General features: G+C 24.4%; 1 protein-coding gene across 5 annotated transcripts in view; it reads left to right on the forward strand.

The window, feature by feature from the left end:
- The window catches only part of LOC132928888 (fat-like cadherin-related tumor suppressor homolog), a 139,778-nt gene that overhangs the window by 8,322 nt on the left and 106,878 nt on the right, over nt 1-24,578 (forward strand). For 4 of the 5 annotated variants that reach the window (XM_060993829.1, XM_060993832.1, XM_060993833.1 and 1 more), the window contains exon 2: nt 8,606-8,642. The exons of the other annotated variant lie outside the window; for it this stretch is intronic. The gene's annotated coding sequence lies outside the window, so the exon portion shown is untranslated. The remainder of the gene's footprint in view (nt 1-8,605; nt 8,643-24,578) is intronic. 5 annotated transcript variants of the gene reach the window in all.

Genomic DNA, 24,578 nt, shown 5'->3' on the forward strand with positions numbered 1-24,578 from the left:
AATTAAGCTTATTTGAATTATTATTAATGATAAAAAGAATTATTTGTTAGTTTTTTTGTTTGTTTGAAACAATGACTGCATTTAATCACATAATATACAAAATATATTATCGTTTTAACTCATATATTAATATAGTAATGCAATTAGTTAAATTAGATTTTTGTCATAATTTTGTGATAATGCAAATACATTAATAGGTATATTGTAAAATTTAAAATTTTAATCGCTACGTTTTCATTTTATGATATGTAAATATTGGTAAGTTTTGTTTGAACCTAATTTAGTGCAATGAATTTAAGGATTCACAAACTAGATCCTTACGAAGTTTTTAAATTAACATATTGTATAGCATATAATAGTCTAAATCTATGTATATGTTTTGTTTATCATTACTAAATTTTGATTTTTTGACAAATGAAACAACAATAATATAAAACCGGTCGACCTATCCGCGCCGAGTAAATCTGCCTGAGGTATGTCTGTGTTCTTATACTATGTACCATGAGGAGGCGTGAGCGTAGGCTGTCGGCCTTCATTCACGCAGCACATTGCTACCGCAGCTGTTCTCGTCAAGTGCCGTTGGCAAATAAAAGGTCAAAATATATGATGGTAGGAAGAGGGTAGAAGTGTCGGCTGAGTTTGATCAATGTAGTATTGAAATCTATAGTATTTGTAGGACCAAAATATTTTTTTCAAAAGTAAAGGATAATATAGGTATTATATATTATAGAATATAAATTCAAACGTGAGATAATTTTATTTTGAGTTACTTTATGAGAGTGAAAGTTAATTCAACTTTATATTTATTTTGTAATTTAACACTTTAAACATTTGATTAGCAGAAATATATATTGCGTATTTAAAATAAAAATAATAATTTCTTAAAACAAAATCGTAAAATTAAAAATGTCTTATATTTTTGGTATTGTAAGATGGCTATAATTGTATTTATTACTAAATTGGAATTATTTTCATAGATACGTTAGTATACAATTAGATGTTTTTATTATTCATATATACATATATAGATAAAATAATAATTGTAGACATTAAACAATTTGTTTTAATCAATTTTTAAAAAAGAAAAAAAACTGAAATTGAGGTATTATTGATTTTATTTCAAACTTATAATTTATTTTATATCTATTAAAAATGATTAAAAATTATAACCTACTGCATTAAAAATGTAATACAACCACTAAAACAGCGACCCAATGATGATTTATTTTCGAAACTTACTATATGTATAAGTATACTTAATTTTATGGTATTTAACATCCTCCGCAATATTTAAGTTAAAATACCTCGTATTGTATAATATAATTATAGTTTATATTAAATGTAGGTAATAGCTAGGTCTATAGTATAATATATGTTGTAAAGTGTTGATATCATTAAAAACTATGAATTACTTGTACTATCTCATAAAATGGCTCAATTTGGTTTTTGGTGTTATTGTCATTTGATCTTATTCTCAATTCAAACTAATATATAAATTATTAAATTTATATATTTTTGAGGGTATTTTTGTTTCTTATATAATTTATTCTACAATGATAACATATAATAAGTAATCTAATCTATAGATACAAAAACTATAAGATACAGATCTTAAATTATTTTTGTTTTGTGTTTTGTATTCAGAATATTATAAGATGAATATAGAATCAATTTTTATAATATTCAAATTTTAGTATTTTTTTATGTACCTACTATAATTTAATTTCATCTTTTACTTAAAAAAATATTTTTTAATTTTACGGTGTCTTATATTTAAAATAATTGTATACATAGTAGAGATAATTATACAAGCATTTCATAATCGATTATTTAGGATAGGAAAGTAGGTATAATAATAAGATAAATTTGGTATAATATTTTCTATTACGTGGGAATATTGTTTCGTTATTTTTTTGTGTTTAGTTTATTAAAAGCATACTATCATAATTGTAATAAGGTAGATATACTGATATTCAGGAACTCTTTGGTGCTTTTTTATAGGCGACTTAGTTACTTACCTTACTAACATCAACATCATTACCGCTGTGGTACTGAGATACTAATATCCATTAACAAAACAAATAGTTTTCAAGTATCAAAAATTGTCGACATCTATGATAGGCTCAAAATGAGCTGACTAACTGAATTTATTGAAAAATAACGATAAAAGTAAAATATCAGATTAACGGTTTCAAGGAAATAATATTTAGGTAAGAAATATAAATACAAATCACTAATCAGATATGAAACAATATTAAGTATTTATTAAAATTAAACACAGAAATGAAGAATAATTTTTTTTTTAAACTATATAATATGCAATTGAAATGTTTACAATAATAAAAATCAACAATCCTGCTCCGAGTTAGTGAAATATTTATTATTTTGCAGATGTTTAAAAACTACATTTATGTTATTACTTATGATTTAACTAAGATTTTCCCACTTGTTTCATATACTTATCATTTATATTATCTATTTCAATTTTAAACAAATCACCTTTAACTTTGGTTAAGAGTCCTAATGATTTATAATTACTTTAAGGCCTTATAAGTTAAAGGTATCCTAGAATCCTTAACCATGGATTGTTGTTTGTTTTTTTTTGTTATATAATATATTAGTTATACCATTGATTATATAAACCATGGTTATACCAAAACAATTACTTAAATTATTTAAAAATAATTTAAGTAGTATTGCTAAGAATATGTATTATTCAAATTAAATAGAATATTATTTTTTAAATATTATAATTTTATTATTATCATAATTATATATAAATGTATATATGCAATTATTGTATGTATCTATATTATTCGTATTGACATTTGTTAAGTATAAATTTACAGAAGATTTACACGTGAACTCCTTACAATTTTCTTTAGTAAAATAAGGTTAAAATATTATTTTTATTAATAGTTATTATAAAGGGAATTTCCGAGGCGTATTACTCTTAAATAACTTTTATCGTTCAACGACTTCTGTATATTTCATGTGTGTTACACTGATCTAACAAACATTTGTCCTCTTATAATATTAAATAAATATACATCACTGTCGTGAAATTATAAGTGAAGATAAACGAGAAATACCACATCGGTTTCTCACTGATTTTGAAAAATGTTTTTTATGATAAGATTTAAGATAATCCATTTCAATGTTTAACTTTTGCCCTTCTTTTTCTTAAAATATGATAGATTTAAATATTTAATATGTATCTACTACTATATAATATTGAAATATGTTACTTAATAGTTAATAGATATTTTTTTCAATAAAATCTACGTTATTAAAATGTTTTAATAACTTTAATTAAAATTAAGTTTTTAAGTTATGATAATATCTAGACTTTTATTTATTAAAAAAAATACGAGGTTAACAATTCAAGTGATTTTTGTTTAGAGTTTTGATGCAATATGACCTGATTAATTGACAATGTTTTTAATTTTGTTTATTCGCTATAATAGTTGACGACCCATGCAGTTGCTATAATGAAACTAAATTGAACTTAATAAAACGGTCTCACTGTATTCAGAAAGCCATACTATCCCACATTACCGATGTCAAATGACTATTTTTTTTTCTTACTCCGAGCTTGGAAAATAATTGTGTATAATTTAACTAAAAATTAAATGTCTGAAATATAATATAGTATTAGAAGATTAAGTTACATTTTAGACATTGGGTTTATTTTATTCTTATAGTTAAATACTCTTTTTTCTGTTAAATAATGTGTTATGTGAATACCAAGTATTTATATTTAATATTTAATGTATAAGATTTATATTTTTTTTTTATGTTTAATATACGTAGTATTTTTATAAATTTAACCTTTATAGTGATGTAATGAAACTGACTGGTTGAACTGGTGATGACGGACTAATCTTTAACTGATAATCAGTGATCGATAAGATTGTTGCATTTGACAAATCAATCTGTCTGGGAAATACTGTATGTCTTAAAATAATTTTTTTGAATATTACGGAAATCTATATAATTATCGATAGTACAGGTAAAACTATCGATAATCTAAGTATGCTATGGGAGGCAATTCGAGTAGACCAGCGCTTCTCAACCTATGGTTCGTGAAAAGCTCATAGGTGGTACGCGAAAAAAATTTCCCTTTATAAAAAAAATTGGAATGAATCATTATTAACATTAAATATTATTTAGTTTATTTGGTTAATAATAATAATAATAATTGTACATATTTTATTTAATTTCTTTTTGTACATTTAATACTTAATTCCTATCATTTCGTAATTCCTAATAAAATAAAATTCTATACATGTAACATAAACGTATACATTATTAAGTAAAAAAAAATGTTTAAGTGGTACGCAAAAATGTTCAAACTGTGTAGGTGGTACGCGATTACAAAAAGGTTGAGAACCGCTGGAGTAGACTGTTTGGGTATACTCGTGTTGTCTCCGAAAACACCTAATTCGAGTGAAAAAAGGTTATCTACCTAATTTTGGGAGGCAATTCCAGTGTTACCCATATAATTGCGTGTGTGGGGGTAATATTTTTCTATTCAAATAATAGTAATATTTTAAATAATCTTTTATTAATAAGTATTTATTATTAAATTTAAAACATTTTATTTTACTTTTTATTTAATAAGTATATTAATTGTTAAATCCGAAATAATTAATTTTTGATTACCATATGACAAGTACTTAAAGATAGCATTATTTAATAAAGTATTGAAAATTCACAAAATACTAAATGTATAGTATGTTTAAAATAAACCGGGGTAAATAATTACCCCACGTGAATTACCAAACGTTAAAATTTAAATACGATATATTGTAGTTATATTTGATATAACAAGATAGATTTCAATGTAATTTTAGTTGTGGTTTTAAAATTAAATAAAGTTAGTGTTACAGATGTTAGAATTAATTGCTTATTTTAGTATTTAAGTTACCTATAACTTAATAATGGGGAATTATATAGATAATTAGATATTAGATTAGTTAATTAAAATGTTATATTGGTAAAATATACTTAAATAATATATACCTAATTGTATCTAAGTAGAATGTGTTTAATATGTATGTTTGCTAAATAAGTACCAAGCTGTAATATTCTATCTTCGTGCTAATTATTAAAACAGTAAATAGTATTACTGACACTATGTAATCAACTCAGATTATTGTCAAGATATCAGTTATATTTGATTTAAAATAAACTTATTTTGCTGACTTTTTATCGTTATAATTTATTTTGAATTCGATTATTCACTGTTAGTTAAAATATAAATTGATTGAGAATACGAGAAGTAAAATAGTTGAAAAATATTAAAATAAAATAAAATAAAATAAAATTTACTTTAAGTAGTACGTCAATTTGTAATAGACAATGTTTTTTTTTTATATAAGTATCATCGGTCTACTTATAATATTGTTATTTAAATTTGAATTAAAAAAAAAGAGATAGAATTCATAAGAAACATGTTTTATTTTATAATATCTATGTATATTTGTTCTATAAACGTTATTTATACATTTCAATAATTTATTATAAATTTATCATGTAGTCTTAATTGTTTCAATAATATTTTTAAATGATTGAAAATATATTGTATTGTCACCACTTGTTATTATTTATAATTGGTTGGTACTAGTGTACCCTTTTAAAAAAAAATTAAATATTGCTTTTTATACCTACGTATAATATAAATCTAATATATTTGATTCGACGTATATTCGACGATATTTTACTTTGTCATAACCTTTCTCCGGATTTTTTTGTCTTGTTGGACGATTATTATAAAACTAATTTTTGTTTCCATTTTTCAAGTTAATATTATTTTTAGTTTTTCTTGATTCCCATAGCTCGTAAAAAAATATCATTCATTAGGTACGTATACTAATAGTAATATCAAAACAAATACGACGTCAAATTAAAATTTGTTTTGTTTTATTCGCTAGGGAAAACATGCATATTATTGTATTTCGATAAAATACAGAATTTAAATGAATATTTCTAAACTTATATTTTTTCTTATTATTATTTAATGAGATTTTAACTATAAATTATTATATATCAATAATTTTTTGAAGACAAATTAACATAATTTAAAAGTGAAGAAAAATAAAATATGACTTATTACTTATATTATAGCTTTTGTGGATAATTATCATTTATCACAACGCTTGTTGAGAATTTTAATTTTAGAGTTCTTTTAATAGGATTTTTTTTATATACTAATTCGATTTATGCGATATTTTGTATTTATTTATAATTATCACTATGACAAATATTTAAGTGCCTGATAGTGAAGAACACATTGGGCTAAAGAACTCAAAACGTTCTGAATTTATTACTGTTGATTGTTTAAAATCCCAAATATTATTGATTATGGGTACATATTATACTCCTATAATGCTCAATTTTTAGTACCTATATGGTTTTAACAAATTATTCATTTATTTATTTATTAGGTATTTGCAGATGGCGAAAAAATAATTACGTTTGTAGTAAATCAACAATATAATAGTTTTATTTTTATTTTTATATATTATTATTATTGTTTTGATAATAATGTTAAAAAGTATATTATTTGCAAATGTAGAAAATAAAAACACGAGTGCAAGTTTAAATAAATATCTAGCTGTAGGTTAATAATTTATATACTATACTTATTGCTATTTATTTACTCTTAATGTATCTAATATTTAATCGATAAATAATAATATAGAAATAGTAAATACCAAATGTTTATTTTAATTATCTAATAGTTAATACTAATAAGAATGTATTTTCATTTACTTAATACTTAATAGTTATGATGAATCATGTTGACTACTTAATAAATAATTGTCAAGTACGGTAAACAACATGCAGACTTATTACAAAATATATAATATTATCCATTGTCGGAACCTTTTTTGTGAAATATTTTATTGATTTCCTAAAAGAAATTTTTGTACACTAAGTGTTACCGATGGTAACATTTTGTTCATTGAAAGTGGTTTTTTAAATTAAATTAGTTCAAAACATAGTATTACGTGAAATCGCCAAGAACTAAATAGGAATTTCGGCGCCTTGTACGTGACTGAAATTACAAAACTTAAAGTAAAAAGAATAAAATAAAAAAGGTAAAAAATAAGTAGATGTCGATAAAATCGGTTTGTGCTTTCCATGTTTATTATAATTTGGGTTTAGATATTTCATTACTTTGGGTGGACGGCACATTACTGTTATGCAGTTTAATTCTCCTTTGGTATATAGTAATTATGCGGGCGCCTACACATATCCGCGGGAAGCCATTGAAGAATATTAATTATTATTCTTCAAAAACACGTGGAGGCAAAAAAAAAACGAATCGTAGTTTTGATGTTATAATAATGTATCTAGGTGTAAATCAGAAATTTGTACTTTTCATATATCAATAGAAAATTGTCTATAACAGTGGTTAGGAACCTTTATTTTGGACTCTGCGACTGCATTCAAAAATTAAAAAAGTTTCACGAACTGTGTCAGATAAAAATTTTAAACTTTTTAGTCTTATTTTAAAAATGTTACAATTTAACGGTTACAAATTAGGGAATAGTAAAATTACAACATTTGAATACTTAGTGAATACATTTAATGTATTTTTACTATTATACCTATAGGTATGTATAGTTCATAATATTTTTTCAATTTCCATACCAAAATTACTGGTGAACGCTCTATAAGCACACGACGGGGATGGTCATATGTTATAAGCATGATCGTTAATGGTTTTTAATAATTTTCATTTGAAGAACAGGCCTGTTCGCATATATATGTAGATTCAAACATGCAATAATATTTTGCAACCATATATTTAATTTTAGAAGGTGATGGAGTAAGTTCTGAATAAAAAAGTAAATGTGATTGTTTAATACATTTTTAAGAATATCTTAGGACTGCAAATCTCTTATTTTCATTTGGAGGTCATATTTATTCCTCTCATCGTCAACATCAATATTAAATGGATTGACGAGTAATTGAAAATATTGTAACCATCGTTTAAAATCTTGAAAGCGATTATTAACTTATTGAATTGTAAAAATAGATTCAATGAATACAACTGACGAAAACGAAAATTTTGACAATTCAAAAAGATTTTTTACAAGCGGGAAATTGTGTTAATTCATTTTTTTCTAAGATGAGACCGTAAAAGTTTCAACTTCACTTCAAAACACTATATGAGAATACATATCAGGAATAAGTTGATTTTTACCTTGTAGTTTTTTATTGAGTTCATTCATATACTTCAATGTATATATATAAAAAAAAACACTAGTTCAGAAATCCAAACTTCATTTTTAAGTATGGAAGCTTCTCATTTTTCTCTTAAAATTTGTATATTTTTTTGATATAACATAAGATCGAGACGCATATATAAAATAAAATTCAATCATTAAATTAACATTTATAGGTGTAAATTGTTAGATTTGAAGAAATGGCTAAAGAAATAAAATATTCAATTTAATTTTAATTTTGTAGCGGGCCATATAGAATAGTCGCGTGGACCGCTGATTGCTGACCACTGGTCTATAATATTATTAAACTCAATTTAAGTGAAGATCAATACTAATATTATATAATTCTCTATTTTTTTTTTCAGAGCATTAACGTAGAAGTTAATTCTAATAAGTCTATTGGTAAGTGTTATTATATTTTATGTATTATCGCTTAGTTTTATATTTAATAATACTTTGATAATAATTTGTTGGTTTGTAATAATAACAACTAAGATTCTGGTATAGACAGTATTTACTACTTGCTTATAAGGTGCTACTGATTTTGGGTTTGAACTTTGAAGCTTTGTCAATTGACTATAATTCTAGGTAATACTGTTTTATAATCGAAGCTAATTACAAATTTTGCTTTTGTAATCTGAATTAATCATATTTTCAATTTTGATTAAACTCAGTTTGGCATATTTAATATAATATTGTGTTATTCCTCGTGTTATTTTATCGGACTTGGTTTTTTTTTTATGAAAGTGCTTTAAATACTGAACTACCAGATAAAAAATACTGACTAATTTAAACTAATCTTGTACTTAAATTATTTAATTTTAATTTTATTGGTTATTAAATTAAGTTACTGTATACTATATAGGTTGTACATTTAATTTATGTACCTATGTATCTATATTATTCAAATTTTAATGAAAATAAATTCAAATTCAAATTAATATTATTTTATCAATAAGCGGTTAAAGGAATTTTTATTAAACTTAATTGATTATACAGATAAATCCTACCACTTATAATTGTGGGAAATTATTGGAAATTTATTACTTCTACTGGTTACATTGAGAATATATAGCCTATAAATATTATAGATCACTATGCTCACTAATAGCGCTGTAGAAACTTCTGGTTCGAGTTGAATTTTGTTAAGAAGCTTATAAAGTTTAAAGTTGCTTAACTTTCTATAATAAACAAATATATAGGTACTATATAAGTAATACTGTATGATATGTTTAATATCAATGTATACTTTAATTAAATCATTTAGGCTTTAAGCTTTAGACATATGACAAACATAAAATTAAAAATATGAAATTATATGTACATTGTACATAATGTCATTTAAAAAAATTCTAAAGTTAATATACATTTTCCTTGTAAACTATATTTCAGAAACACAATTGAACATTTAGCAATTATAAAAAAAAATTAATTTTTATTAAAATTTTTGTAGGATATTTTTATTTATTTAATATATTGATATACCTCTGCTTAATACAAGTATGGATATTAATTATGTTGATATTCCACTTACGCACCTATTTTGATTCATATTTGTATTATGTTATGTATGGGATTATAATTGAAATACTTTATACAATAAATTGCGTTTTTTTAAATGCTGAGTGGCAAGTATTACTTTAAGTAATATTGTTAATTATTAAATTATAATTGTACAAATAAAGTATAAGATATTAAAAGATATACCTAGTATTGACAACAATTTAAAAAAATAATAAAATCATCATTGATTATATTATTAAGATCAGACATAGTTTTTTTTTTTTAAAGCTATGCACTTAAGCTGACTTTATTGATAATGTAGTAAATAATTAAAATATAGTCTATAATATTTTCTATTTGCTATCAATTATTATAGGTAGGTACTTATATTAGTGTTCTTACCTTCGCTTTGTTTTATAATATATTCAATACTCATAGTAGGCTCACATACAAGTATATAATATACAGGTAATATTTATATTGACCTTGTTTGTCCTAAAAACTTCGATTTTTTAACTTGTATTGTTTTGTTTGGTTCTAACTTATTAAATGTGTAGTGCACATTGAGTACGACACTGTAAAAGAAGGGACATGTTCGATCTGAGCTCAATGATAAACATTATCGTATACCAAACAACAATTATAAATGATGGAAAAGGGCGAATCATTAGTAACTAGTTAAATTGATTGTAGTTAATAGTATATTATTAATATTATTACTAGTATAATTTAGTAGGTTGAACTATTGTTTGCAAAAATGGAGGTGAAGCCCTACCACGTATAAAATTAGATCTTCTTAGTTAATTATTAATTTTGTATAGAGAATTTATATTCATATTAATAATAAAGCTTAATAAAAAATAGAGCTGAGCAAAAGTCTTTCCAAATAAATTTATCTGCACAAGCTTCACGTATGCTTTAAGTCAATACTAACATATAGTATACTATATACTAGGTTCCTATAAATAGATTACAATTAATCTAAATATTTTGAACATTTTGTTACGTTTAAAAAATAATCGTTTTATAAAAAGTTCCAAGTCCCCACAGTAAATTATTTTTTGAATTACAACAAAATAACAAAAACATTTTTGTTTAAATATTATATTTTATCACAATTTGAACTTTAAATGCTCATTAAAAAAATGTAGTTTGTATAATATTACATTTTCAAGCTTTAGGTATTACACAATTAAAAATGTTATGAATTTTTAACTACAAAATAATTCTTGTGATTTTTATATCACTGCTAGAAGAATCCACTCAGAATCTAAAACTATATTTGTGTTATACACTTCTATAAGTTATGTAAATAATGTATAGGCGTAAAGCTCATAATAATAATATTTCAACAGAACGATTGGATTGGTATTGCATTTTTTATGTAGTTATTTGTAGTTTTTAATTTAAAACCAACAGATACATTGTTTAAGTATTAAGATGTAATGACATAAACGAGCTTTTGTGTAATACACAAATATAGGATAGTCGCAGCTTGCATGTTGATGGCAGTATTATATGTGTATCTCAAAGTACCATCGTCTTAAAATTAAATAGTAAGTAATTATTTAAATAAACTGTACTTATTCTATATAAGCACTTAACATAGATTTCCATTGATCTCTTCAGTTAGCAAAAATAATAAGTTATTGTATTTATTTACATGTATTTACAAATATAGCACACACACGTGCGTACATAATACATTTGATGTATATATATATTATATATATATAATTATAATATAAATGTAATTATTGTTTAATTACATATGACTTGGATGTCAACTAGAAATCCTGAGTATAAACAGATGGACACTTGCTATATAGTAGGTTTCGAGTGTATCGTTGCTGTGAATAGTATGGTAGACCGAACACATTTTTGCCAAAATCCTTATGACATAATATATATTATAATCTAAATATAATAATATAATATTCATTATTATCACTGTATAGGACAGTAGCAATAAGTTCAGGGTAAAAAAAAACTCAAAAATAGTCAAAATATTTTGAAAATTATATCGCGTTAAAAATGATATTATAAATATTTGATTGTTCATTTTTAAATTGCTACAAAAGAAACCATATCAATTTTATCAAAATTCGCGGTGTTGAGTAAATATTCCCGTTTTTAGTTTTTTTTTGATTATTTTTAAAACTACAAAACAATTATTACGTTTAACCACGCACTAACGTGCAAGATTCTTACTACTCTAAAAAGTAATGATAGACACAAATAAATCAAGTCGCACATCATTGTAAAATAAACACGTTTATTGCTCAGAATCTAAAATATTAATAAGAAAAATGTTCATAATATTTATAATTTCAAAATTATATTACAGGCTTCTATTTATTTGTATAGTATTTAAATCTGTTTAAATTAAATTAAATTATTTTTATGTAGGATTTTTTAATATTTAAGTCCTATTTACTTTTCTTGTATTCTCACTGATACTTGAATGCCATTAGTGTAATGGACTTTAAAATATTCTTTTTTTTTCTTTTTCTTTTTTAAGTATATAGTGTTATGGAAATAATAAGAAATATTTCATAACACTTGATTTGACTAAACTTAGAGGTTGTGTGTGTTAGCTGTTAAAGCACTGTATGATACTATTGAGTATGATTTGCTAAAAATATTTGTTTGTTATTTTAACTATTATAAAATTTATAAGTTACTAATTTAAACTTACAAATGTAAAATTTCTTTAGAAAAAATGTAATCGACTAGGTATAAAATTTGATCATTTAACTACTGCTCTACAAGTGCAGTGCATAGCTGTATGGATTTACTGGGATGTGGATGAATGTGAAATTATTTTTACAAGTAATTAAACAAATGAAAAAGTTATTTTTCATATGGTTTGATTATCTTATAGTATTCAAATTAATGGTTTTAATTTTTGGTTAATAATTGAAATTATACACCGTGTGTTATTTAGTCCATTGTTTAAATATGTAGTCTAAAACAATTAGCTTATTTGTGTATTTTTAGAAATTGGATAACATAAGTTTTTTGGGGTATTACATGGTATAGTGGAAATTGAGAAGGTGGAGGATTTTGATCCCTCCCCTCCTTAAAAAAGATTTATATATTATATATATATTTTAAATTTATAAAAAATTTTGTTTTCCATGAAATGCTTGTTTGAGATTTTACCTGATTATTTTTAAAAGTATTTGAAAATGTCCTCTTCTTAACACCCCCCTCCCCCGCACAAGTACAAACAAGATCCTATTTAAACCAGAAACTTGGCATACTGAAATTGTTAAAGTTACATAACTTATTTTGACCCAGTATTTATAGGTATTTTAAAATGTAAGGCCTTTCATAATTAAACTTGATTTTTACTTATGATTACACGTTTATGGTTGTAATTTTATATAAAAACTCAATATTAAAGATTATATTATTATATACATACTGCTAGGTTTACTATGAAACGTTTTGGAAATCCGTAAAATATTTTAGTAAGTACTTAGATTTTTACTTAATTTATATTTGATTACATCGTAAATATTAAACATTATATTATATGCTCTACATTGATGTACTACATATATGCATTTATTATTAATTTAAAGAAATAATAATTAAATTTTTTTCTTTTTAATTTGTCTTTGTTTCTTAGATAGGAATACGGGATAAATGTACTTTTGTTTGTTGATTATTTTATCCATAATAATTCCAATGTGTTTAATACATACATATTATTCTTATATTATTATAGTAACTTTCCTTTTAAGTCGTTTGTTTTTATACGTGCATCATCGTTATCTAAAATACAAGTGATAATTATTTTTTACTTTTATAATTTAATGTAAAATATAACACCAATAGCATTGGTGATAAAAAATATTTTACTTCCATAAAAAAGGCTAAGTTCAAAGCATACACGTATTTTTACTTAAGTATGTATTTAAATAATGTAAAATCTAAATTAAATTAAAAAACTTAAATCGTGTAATTGATTTAAAAATTAAAAAACAAAGTATTAAATATGTAAATACTAATGTTATGTAAAAAAACTTTGTTGAGTAACCTTAAGAGGATGCCAGCGTAGTATTAGTTATCTCTCTCTCTAACCCACGCGCAACATAGAAAATTTTACTTTCACAAAAATGGCTATAACCATATTAATTTCTCAAATTAGAGTGAAATGACCTATTATAGAATTTAAAGCTAAGAACATTATCGAGGGCATCTCATAAGCGTTTTATTATATTTTTATTTTAAAGCGAGTTATGAGTATTTTAAGATGTATAAAGAATTTACAATTTTAAAATACTCATAACTCGCTTTAAAATAAAAATAAAATAAAACGCTTATGAGATGCCCTCGATAATGTTCTTAGCTTTAAATTCTATAATAGGTCATTTCACTCTAATTTGAGAAATTAATATGGTTATAGTCATTTTTGTGAAAGTAAAATTTGCTATGTTGCGCCTGGGTTAGAGAGAGAGATAACTAATACTACGCTGGCATCCTCTTAAATTGAGTATAAATTATAAAAAAAAAAAAATATGATATTACAATTAATTTTAACCAGCGAATTTCTTGATAACCTTTATAATACAGTTGGTACACATTAACAATAAGTAAAATCATGATATACGTGAATGATTACATTGATATATAATATATACCTATATATTTTTTTTAAATTATTTGATTTCTTAGTATTTTATCAATACTACTATAGTCTTAACGGCCTTTAATACATTTAGCTGATGGTTTATAAATATGAATAGTTGAACCGATAACAACGAATTCTTATTCAACAATATTTCATTGTTCCTTCTACATGTTTTAAAATCATGAAATACTATGTAATAGTCATGTGATTTTTTTTTTAGTTTAAAGATTTTAAACTTTTTATGGTAAAATACAGATTTTTACCAGATTTTACGAGAAACTTTCTTGGGATAGATTAATAAATAAACAATCTCAAATCGTTAATATCTTTATTATTGAATAGTTATTGTGTTGTAACTATACTAGTTAGCAGATGTTTATTCATTATTGTCTATGTTTGAAAGGAATAGTTAATATTTGTTTTTTCCAATAATCATATGTTGGTATGAATAAGTGTAATTATTTTTAATAAACAAAATTAATTTTTTTTAAATAACATCATCATGAATGTTGAGATTAGTTTATTTTATATTTGATCACAACATCACGCGTTTATAAAATTTGTTCTCACAGTTAGGGAATGGCCAATCGAAAAATCTATTGTACTCGGACCCCACGAACGCATTAAGGATAACTTACGTAAACCATGAAATACATTATTTACCAGATGTACGGTGAAACCAGGAAAATATAATTTAAAAGAAAAATGTACATTGTATATCGTAGGTAGCTGCTGTTGTGTATACAGCGGTGTGCTATGGTGTTTACTCGAACTACTTTGTATTAGCCGCGAGCGCAATAGGTAGAAGAAAACATCACAGCGCCCATCCTGTATACCCACATATAAATACTACCCATCGTTTTTGCTATAACAAGCAAGTGGAAGGAGAATTAAATACATCAATGCACCTGTCTTTTGTATGGTACATATATTCATATAGGACAATAATAAGATGTTTTTTTTTACGGCCGAAGGCCTGCATGTTTATACCACTCACCAGTCACATTTCTATATCTTATAATATTATGCCTACATTTTTTTTATCATGTGTTTGAAAAACACTAAGCTAAAAAAATAAATCTTCCATGTTTAGTAAACAATATTATTGATTTTATTTATCTTTTATTTTTTAAGGAATTTACATTTTTAATATCTATTATTATGTTGGGCAATTTTATTTTTATTTGTGTTTTGAGTTTGATTTATCGATTTTCGTTTATGAGTGGTTTTAGATTCTAAACGGAGCATAATATTGTTATTTTTTTTTCTTGTCTTCATCTTTTGCATAAGTAAAAATACTTCAATCTTAAACTCTTTAGGTGGTTTATGGTAGAATATTGGATCTAGTTGGTCAAAAGTAAAACATCTCGTACTTTTCAAAATTATTGAAAGAAAGTAAAAATAATTATGGAAAATAGAAATATTGCTCGGAATATTAAATTCACGTAACTTAAGTTTTAAAAATACATTTAGAGATTTAAAATCATCAACAAATATTTTTATTATAATATTATATGCATTGTAATATTTATTTTGTCGTATTTTGTACTATTATAAACATTTGACATTTTCGACTTTTTAAATTTTTTTTTCGATTTATGCATGATATCACGATACAATTTTTGTTTGAAATTCCAAAATGTTTTTTAATATTCTCACATAAGTTATTCTTATCAATATTAAAAACTATCAAAATTAGTCACAATTTTTTATTTACTTGCTTGAAGTTCAAATTTTGATAAAATACATTTTCTGACTATTTATGATTTGTTAAACTATTTTAATTATGTCGTTATTTTAAGCCAAATGCAATGGTCCGTGTTGTGACGGACACAGCCTATATATATGTACGAAAGCGTCTTCGCGAAATATGTTCCTACAACAATGTCACTCATTCTACAACAATGGAAACGACGTGCGTCGGTCACGTTGCAGCGGTTTCTGCTGAAAGCTTATTTTATTGTACCAGTCGACTTTCGCACCCTATTTATACATATATGCATGCATACATGCTATACTCATACGATATTCATTATACTGACATTCATATTTTATTATTAGTATATAATATATATGTGTTATATCCCAAGCACAATGAACGCTCTTGTTCGCCTCTCATCCCCCCTCTGACTCGAAAAAGGGCGTTCGTCACTCTCCGACGGGTATTATAATATTACATCTCCTTCTGCAACGCGTGACTATATAATGCATATATACATAAAATATATTATGACTATTCGTGCGTATTTTGTATATACGTGTGTGAAAGTCATTTACGGCTGTTAAATTTCCGACCAGATTTTACAATTTATCTCTTGTTTAAACGCGGGAAATAGTTATGTAGATTTGCATGACATTATCTGTCAAAGACAACTTTATTTTTAAACAGATTTAGACAAATATTCTAATTACATTTTATAACGTATTATTTTTGTTACGTCATTCTACTTTTAAAGAAGATTAGTTAACCATAACTCTTGTAAAATTTTTATGTGGTTTTTTAAACTAAGTGTTCATAAAAGAAGAATTTTGATTAAAATATGTACTCTACATTTTTAATATCATATTTTAGAATAAGTATAGTATAAATTTATAACTATGTAAACAGAAAAAAGTGTAAAATTTTCTCAAAATAGAAAATAAATAAATAATAATTAAGTAAGTTCCTACGTTAATCTAATAATGCGTAAATTGAAATATATTTTATTAGTACCTAATAATAAATATATGTACCTATTTGTGATTTGGTTTTCATAATTAGAAAATATCAATATTGTTAAACGTTCTACGTATACTATATGAACTAAGATAATGTTATATTTTACTAAAATAATAGTAATAATAATAAATAATCTATAACTAATATAACTTAAAACAAATTTTATTGTTTTTATCGAGGTTTTTATGGTTATTGAAGTAAGCAATTAATTTTTATATTCATAAGAATTAAACATTTTATCCAATTAAATAATCCATGTATGTAATAATATATATATATATTGTTATACCTTCAATTAAAAAAAATATTTTCATGTAATCACAATTCACTTGTCAGTGTTAACAATGAAATTGATTCAGTTCGACATTATGAAATAAATGTATTATTTCAACTATTAAAAATACCGGATGGTATCTAACCTGATTTTTTTATTTTATGAAAAATGTATTTATTTATTGTTTGTAAGAAATACCAGATTTTCTGTAATGTAAACCTGTTGAATATTTATTTATATTTAAAAATCAACTTATATTTTATTAAGTATATATGATAGTATGGACAACGAATTTATTTATATGAATATGGTGTATTTAATTTGACGCACGCTTACTTATTTATAATAGTTCCTATGTAGTGCATTAGTGTAAGACGTAGGTATATATCTATCGTCCATCGATTCTGGTAAATTTTACCAATTTTTCCGCTATTCACGACAGTGGTGGCGGGTGAACATGGTACTATTTTTCAACATTACCGACAGCTTTTAATCAAACTGGAACCCTTTCAAAGGACCTTTCCGACGTGTGAATAATAGCAGGCAATTAGTTCTCTCTTTCTCTGTCCATTTTTTTCTGTAGTCGTGTGCATCCGATATAGACAAATGCGGAATAATAAACATCGGGTAGTCTGTCCGGCGATTTTTCTACTAGTGCACAACCTGCTTCGTTGCGCGTATCCGGTGAGATCGGTGACATCGCGTCACCGGCATAGAAAAATCGCATCAATTGGAAATCCAATCGAATTTCATGCCAGGAAAAATAATGTTTGATTATACATGCGGCTACCGTAGAGAATATACCTCAAATCAACCGTATACTTTAAAACACTCAAACACTATCAATTTTTATGTCTATAGATAGGTACGAAATAAAGTGCAGGATGATGATATATGTCGTTTCAGTTTTTTTTATATTCTGTACATCCTATTTTTATTTTTATGGATATGTTATGGATTCAAATTTAAGGAAAAAAAATACACTTCATAATTTTATTTAACACTAATACTTTCCTAGATATAATAATTTAATTTATTTTTCAAAGAAAAGTTTTGTATGAATATAATCCTAGACAAATATAGGTATAGGTACTAATTTTTATTTTTACTAGTATAGGTACATAGAGGCATATAGTTATGTAAATACGATTGGTTAGTTTTATCTGAATAATAATGTATGATAAACTGATTTTGGAAAATATTTTACTTGGACTAAAATCATAAAATGAAAATTATAAATGTAATTTAATCTAAAATTATTTTCTATATATAGTTTTATTATCGCTATAGTTTTATTTTAGAGTTAAATTTTTCTATTTTGGTAATAAATTATAACCAATAAATATTGTATTTGTATTGAAAATAATCTTACAATATTGCCAATTTCTGTGTATGGAAACGTTCCATGTAATTCTTATATGGTTAGGAAATCGGGTTTGTTCACGAGAGTTTACAAAAAATGAAAACGTATAATATATGTTTTCAACGATTCACGCTGAAATAAATAATATTAGCCAGTAAATCAAGAAAATTGTTCAAAGGTCGATACTGAGTTATAGCACTGTGTCACTGTTAAACCACAGAATAGATAAAATTATATCCACAATAATTACAAAGCGGTAGAAATAAGCCCGACATCATAGTCAAGAACCAAATGTCCGAGTTCCGCCTAGCATATTATATGGATAATATTAAACAAAATTTCAAATAGGCCGACAATATTAAATATTATTTTATTGTAAATAATCGTGTACAATATTTTATTCTAATTTCATCTATTTTGTTGTATAACCAGGCCTACGACACAGTGGTTTGGTCGAATTAGGAGATTATGGCCTTGAATACTGCGACAGTAAACGTTTCCTTAACTTTAGGTAAACAAACGTTTATACTGTTTATAGCCTCACTTCTCAGGTTAATTCGCGGGTTTGTTTCCATGTTTCTAAGCGTTCCAGACTTCAGATCGTCGATAAATACAAAAACTCGATCAGCTGATCGAGTGCCATTTCTTTGTTGTACTATATGGTAAACAGCTATAGTGATAGGTGTTATCACGTGGATAATATAATGTATACTGTTGTGGCAACATCTCTCACACCTGTTACACTGGTCTATGGTAATAATGCGTGCGTTAACATTACGGACGTATATGTCATCGGTATATATTTATCGGTTATCTATTACATTTATAATTTTTTTTCATGTTTTAACTTAATATTTTAGCTGCACAAATACACACCTTAAAGTTACATACGTAATATATCTAGAATTCCTTCTATGGTGGAATTTAATGATATCGCTGTGTATGTATATATTATAATTATTTTATATAAATATATTTGACTCTTACAAAATTAAATATAATTGTAATATTTGTGTGGATAATTGTATATCATAAAAATATTACTTAAATAACCAAACATTTTATCAAAAAAAAAAAAAAAAATTAGTAAATCACCACTCACAAGAATTTTAAAGTAGGTACAGCCAAGTGCTGTTGTTTGTTAGAATATTATCAGTATAATAATTTAAAATTTGTATTTTAAATAATTAGATACAGTTTTTACTCATATAATATGTCTGCATCGTAAGTGTAGGTGTGCATTTTAACACCGAGCATACCTATTATCATATACTTAATTTAATATTAGGAAATTTGGCTTTGTATTAATAAGGTCATTTATGAGTAGTTCATGTAAAATAATAAATGTAAATTATATTTAATCACAGTTTATTCTTTTTAGACGTTTTAAGTTGAAATTTGGATAAAATTAGATATTTAAACCATTTTAATTATTTTGTTATAATTTAAAAATATTATTCGGGTGTATTTGAAATTGTTGACGTACATTATTATACTTGATGTTTATACCATTTATATATACACAACATTTTTGGAAAAAATGACGTGACTACCATATTACTAATAGTAAATAATAAATTACTTAAATAGCAATTTAAATGTATCATAAAATAAACTAGTAATATAATAGAATGACAGACATTCTCACTTAGAATCGTTTTTCATATGCAATGATTTATATAATTTAATTCAAATTTAACACATTCTACATTATAGTGGGCTTATTTTATGACGAGATGTATTCGGAAATTTAATTGAGTAGTTACCTAATTTCCCACTCCTCCTTTTTAATGTTTGTTTATGTAAATGTTTTATGTATTAAAATTATGTTGATTATTATTATTATACATTTATATCTATTTATTTTTGCGAGCATTCTGGATAAGGAATATCCGCCGAGTTATGTTTTGGAGAGTTTCCTAAATCATGTATAATAATTACGGTAAACGTTTTTTTTTCTATAGTACATGAGTGTTTGCTTACATATAAATTATAAATTAATACTCTATGTACATTTTATACTTTTAACTTTAATTATATTTATGAATTTTGAATATTTCACTTATTAACTTTATCGTTATATTATAGGTACATACTATATATAAATTTAATTAAAATAGGTTTAATATAAATTCAACAAAAATGCACTTTTAAAGTGTTAAATATATATATATATATATTTGAATTATTCACTATCATTATCTATATTAGGTTATGTTAGGTGTTTCCTGTATCTTAGTTAAATCCCTTTAGTTACAAGTTTTTATTTTTATTTTAATTGACTATAATTATTTATAATATTATGTACTTACAATTTTCATTAAAATTATATGTGTCTAAATTGTATTAAAAGTGATACTTCTTTTCACTATTTATTATGTTTGAATATTATCCAAGAATATACTTATTTAATATTGTCGTATGGTCCATTAGATTAAATGTTTGAATTAGCGAGAATCGTTTGTCGGAAATCTTCAATTTAAATGTCAAGTAGTTAAAACAGTATGTATTACAATCAAATCGATATTCCTATTCATTTAGATCTTTAACTCATCTTCTAGATTTTATTTACTTTGTTACAACTATAGTAGTTTCCTGATTATATATTTACTATACGAGTTTAATAATATAAAAAATAATCTATTTTAAAATACGTTTTTATAACTGTAATGGGTAGATATTTAAAATTAAATTATTTATTTAAACTAAACTATTTTTATTTCCTCGGGATAAAATTTAAATATAATGCTATCAAATGTTAATAATTATATTTTAATTTTTAAAGTTTTATAGTACTTTTCAAAAGATCAAAAAACTAATAACTGAATTAATCTGTATTATTATTACGTAGGTATATTATCTAAATATTAACACTGTTAGTGTTACCTTAAATAAATGTATACTTTTTGAAAATAAGTTTACATTAGGTACTAATTTTTTCATCACCTCCCTGAATGTAGGTAAAAGATTTCTGGGTCATAAATTTAAATGGGGTTTATGTACTAAAATTAAGCGTCGTTTTCACTTCCGGCCTTAAGGCGTTGAGTTCCACACTTCCCCTTTATTTTCGCTATTCTCCCGGATTCTTCTTATCAGATTTTAACTTTTGCCGTCAATAGGCGTTCCCTCTCTTAAAGCCTGTACAGGAAATTCACGCCTTTCCTTCGATCCTGATTTGGAAACAACCTCATGTTATTAATTACTGGGCAATATTAAGCATATTGTATATGTCTTTAAACAACCAATTATTCATTTGCGTGGAGAGAATATCTTTTAGACATTTTAGTCGAATTTTGTTAAGGAATTTGCGTGACGATACCGATTCATACATATCATTAAGTGTGTTGGTTAAAAGTAGTCCAAATGTTATTTAAGTATACTTATATTTTACTGTTATAAAATAAACATAATTAACTCTTATTGCATTAATTTTAGTTTTTCTTGGCTGACTTTTTTTTTTCACTGTTATTATGTTTTTTTTTAATAAAAATATAATTTTTATTTAAATTACGAAAATAAATATCATCTAATTCATGCTGTTCACTCTTATGGTTTTTGTAAAAAAAAAAAAAATTATACTAATCTTTAAACGTAAACCAACAACTATAAATTCGATCATTGATACACCATAATAGTTAGAATTTACTTAGTTTTAGTTTTTCCAGTGTTCAGCTCAGTATATTTGCTCGAGTTTCTTGAGCGGTCCAATTAGTTAGATAATAAAAATATATATGTTTTCAATTTTTGTGGAAATGGTAAGGACCAACTTAACGAATCGTTTTTCACTTGAAGCGAAAATGTCTACACAGTAAATATACCTGTGAACAAATACTTGGTTTTAGTCAAACAGAATTTTTGTTAATTTTATCTTCTCGATATGGATGTTTATCTTTTGTTTTATTTAGCATCCGATGTATTCGATTATATGTACTTGATGTACAGTTGAAATACAATATATGTATTTGTTTTTATTTACAGTACTCGTTGGATTAGATATCCATATAGTTTTAAAAATATGTTAAATGTTTAACGTATTTAGGTACTGTTAATAACAATAAAATTATTTTAATACAATGTTTTTAGTGCTGGTATTATAATGTATACATATATAGGTACCGGAAAAGTACTTTAAAGTAGAATATCGTGATACTAGATACTATAAAGCATAGATACGTGATGGTATGTTTGGATGTATGTTTGGAGTATCCCAATACTAGTATACTCGATACTTAAATTTTTACTAACTAAATATTAGATATTCGATACTTAAAACAATGTTAAAGAATACTACAAAAGTTCAATTATTTTTAGTTATTTTATACTTGCAGATAAAAGTTGCCAGCATTTTAAAGCATTTTAAACTAAATTAGTAAGCCATTAATACCTTTCCCCTCTGTATTTTAAAGATATAGAACAGCATGTATATTATTGCGCTTTTAGATTTTGAATTGAGAAAATGGTAAAACTATTGATTTTATGACTGCTATTTTCTTGTAAATATCTTTTGTCAATGGTTTGAATGATGAGTTACAATAATAATAAGATTCAATATAACAGAATTTTTGTTAGTTCCTATTTAATTGTTTGAAATTATTTTACAGAATCTGTGCACTAAATGTATTGCTATAATTTTGAGATGATACGTATAATATATTAAACTTGATATGTGACTGTTGTATTAAACATAGAATAATATTTCAAATCAAAATTACTTATTCATTTTGAATTTTAAATTAAATCGTTAGTGTTAAATGAAATATTTAAGTAATAAATTATGTTTATAATGATTATATAATTAATATGCATCAGTTTCCACAGTTTCTGACATAATTTTAATATTAATGTCCCAAATGATTACTGAAAGGTACCTCCTTCCATAATATCAGGTAACCGAAATAATTATATATGAAGCTTAAATTTTTCATCAACATAACAAAAAAAAAAAACACATTTTGTTGGTAATCGGGACTGGATTTTTTCACTAAATCGATTTTGGTAGTTTATTTCATCCAGTATTTAGCACGCCTAAATAATTTACTTAATTCATTTTTCCAATGAGATAGACTTCATAGTTTATTTTAAATTCATCGTCCTTAAAAAATATTTTTCTGATAGTATTTTAATAAAACAATGGTGATTTTCGTAAACGTAAAATCGTCTTTTATATTTTTTAGATTTGAACAGCGACGGATTAAAAGTTAAAGACGCCAGGAGAAAAATCAATTTTCCAAATAATAGATTATTGGCACTTTAAATAGTTAACGCCGTTTTTAAAATATGAAAATTATGACCGTGGTGGTAGTTGTCACTTTGCCCGACATTGGACGCGGCTTCAGTTTTGAAACTAATTTTTAATTTTATTTCATATTGGTTGAATATATTTTGTTGTTAATTGTAAATATATATATATTATTCCATAATCTATTAAAGTGTTTCAAAATTTTAAATAATTATCCTTAAAGTCAGATTATGTTACGTACATCAGTATTATTTAATAAATATAATATGCCTGTACATACTATCATAAATGTTACTGAAAAAGTAAACTTAACTATTGCATCATGCGATGGTTGCAGGGATTAAAGTAGGTAGACAACATTTACTTACTTATCTATGTAATATATTAATACGACTTTATCTTGAAACTTTTTTTTATAAAATATACATTTGTAATAACCTTACAGGTGAAACATTTCCCCAAAAATTGTTTTATGTATGTATAATACAAATTTAAAAATTGCGAAATCATAAATTAATTAATATTTAAAAATGTCTCTTAGATGTTTAATAAATAATAATATAATAATGTATACAATCGTATAGTTATTATTTATTAT

Source organism: Rhopalosiphum padi, chromosome 4 (assembly GCF_020882245.1).
Source record: "Rhopalosiphum padi isolate XX-2018 chromosome 4, ASM2088224v1, whole genome shotgun sequence".
NCBI lineage: Eukaryota > Metazoa > Arthropoda > Insecta > Hemiptera > Aphididae > Rhopalosiphum > Rhopalosiphum padi.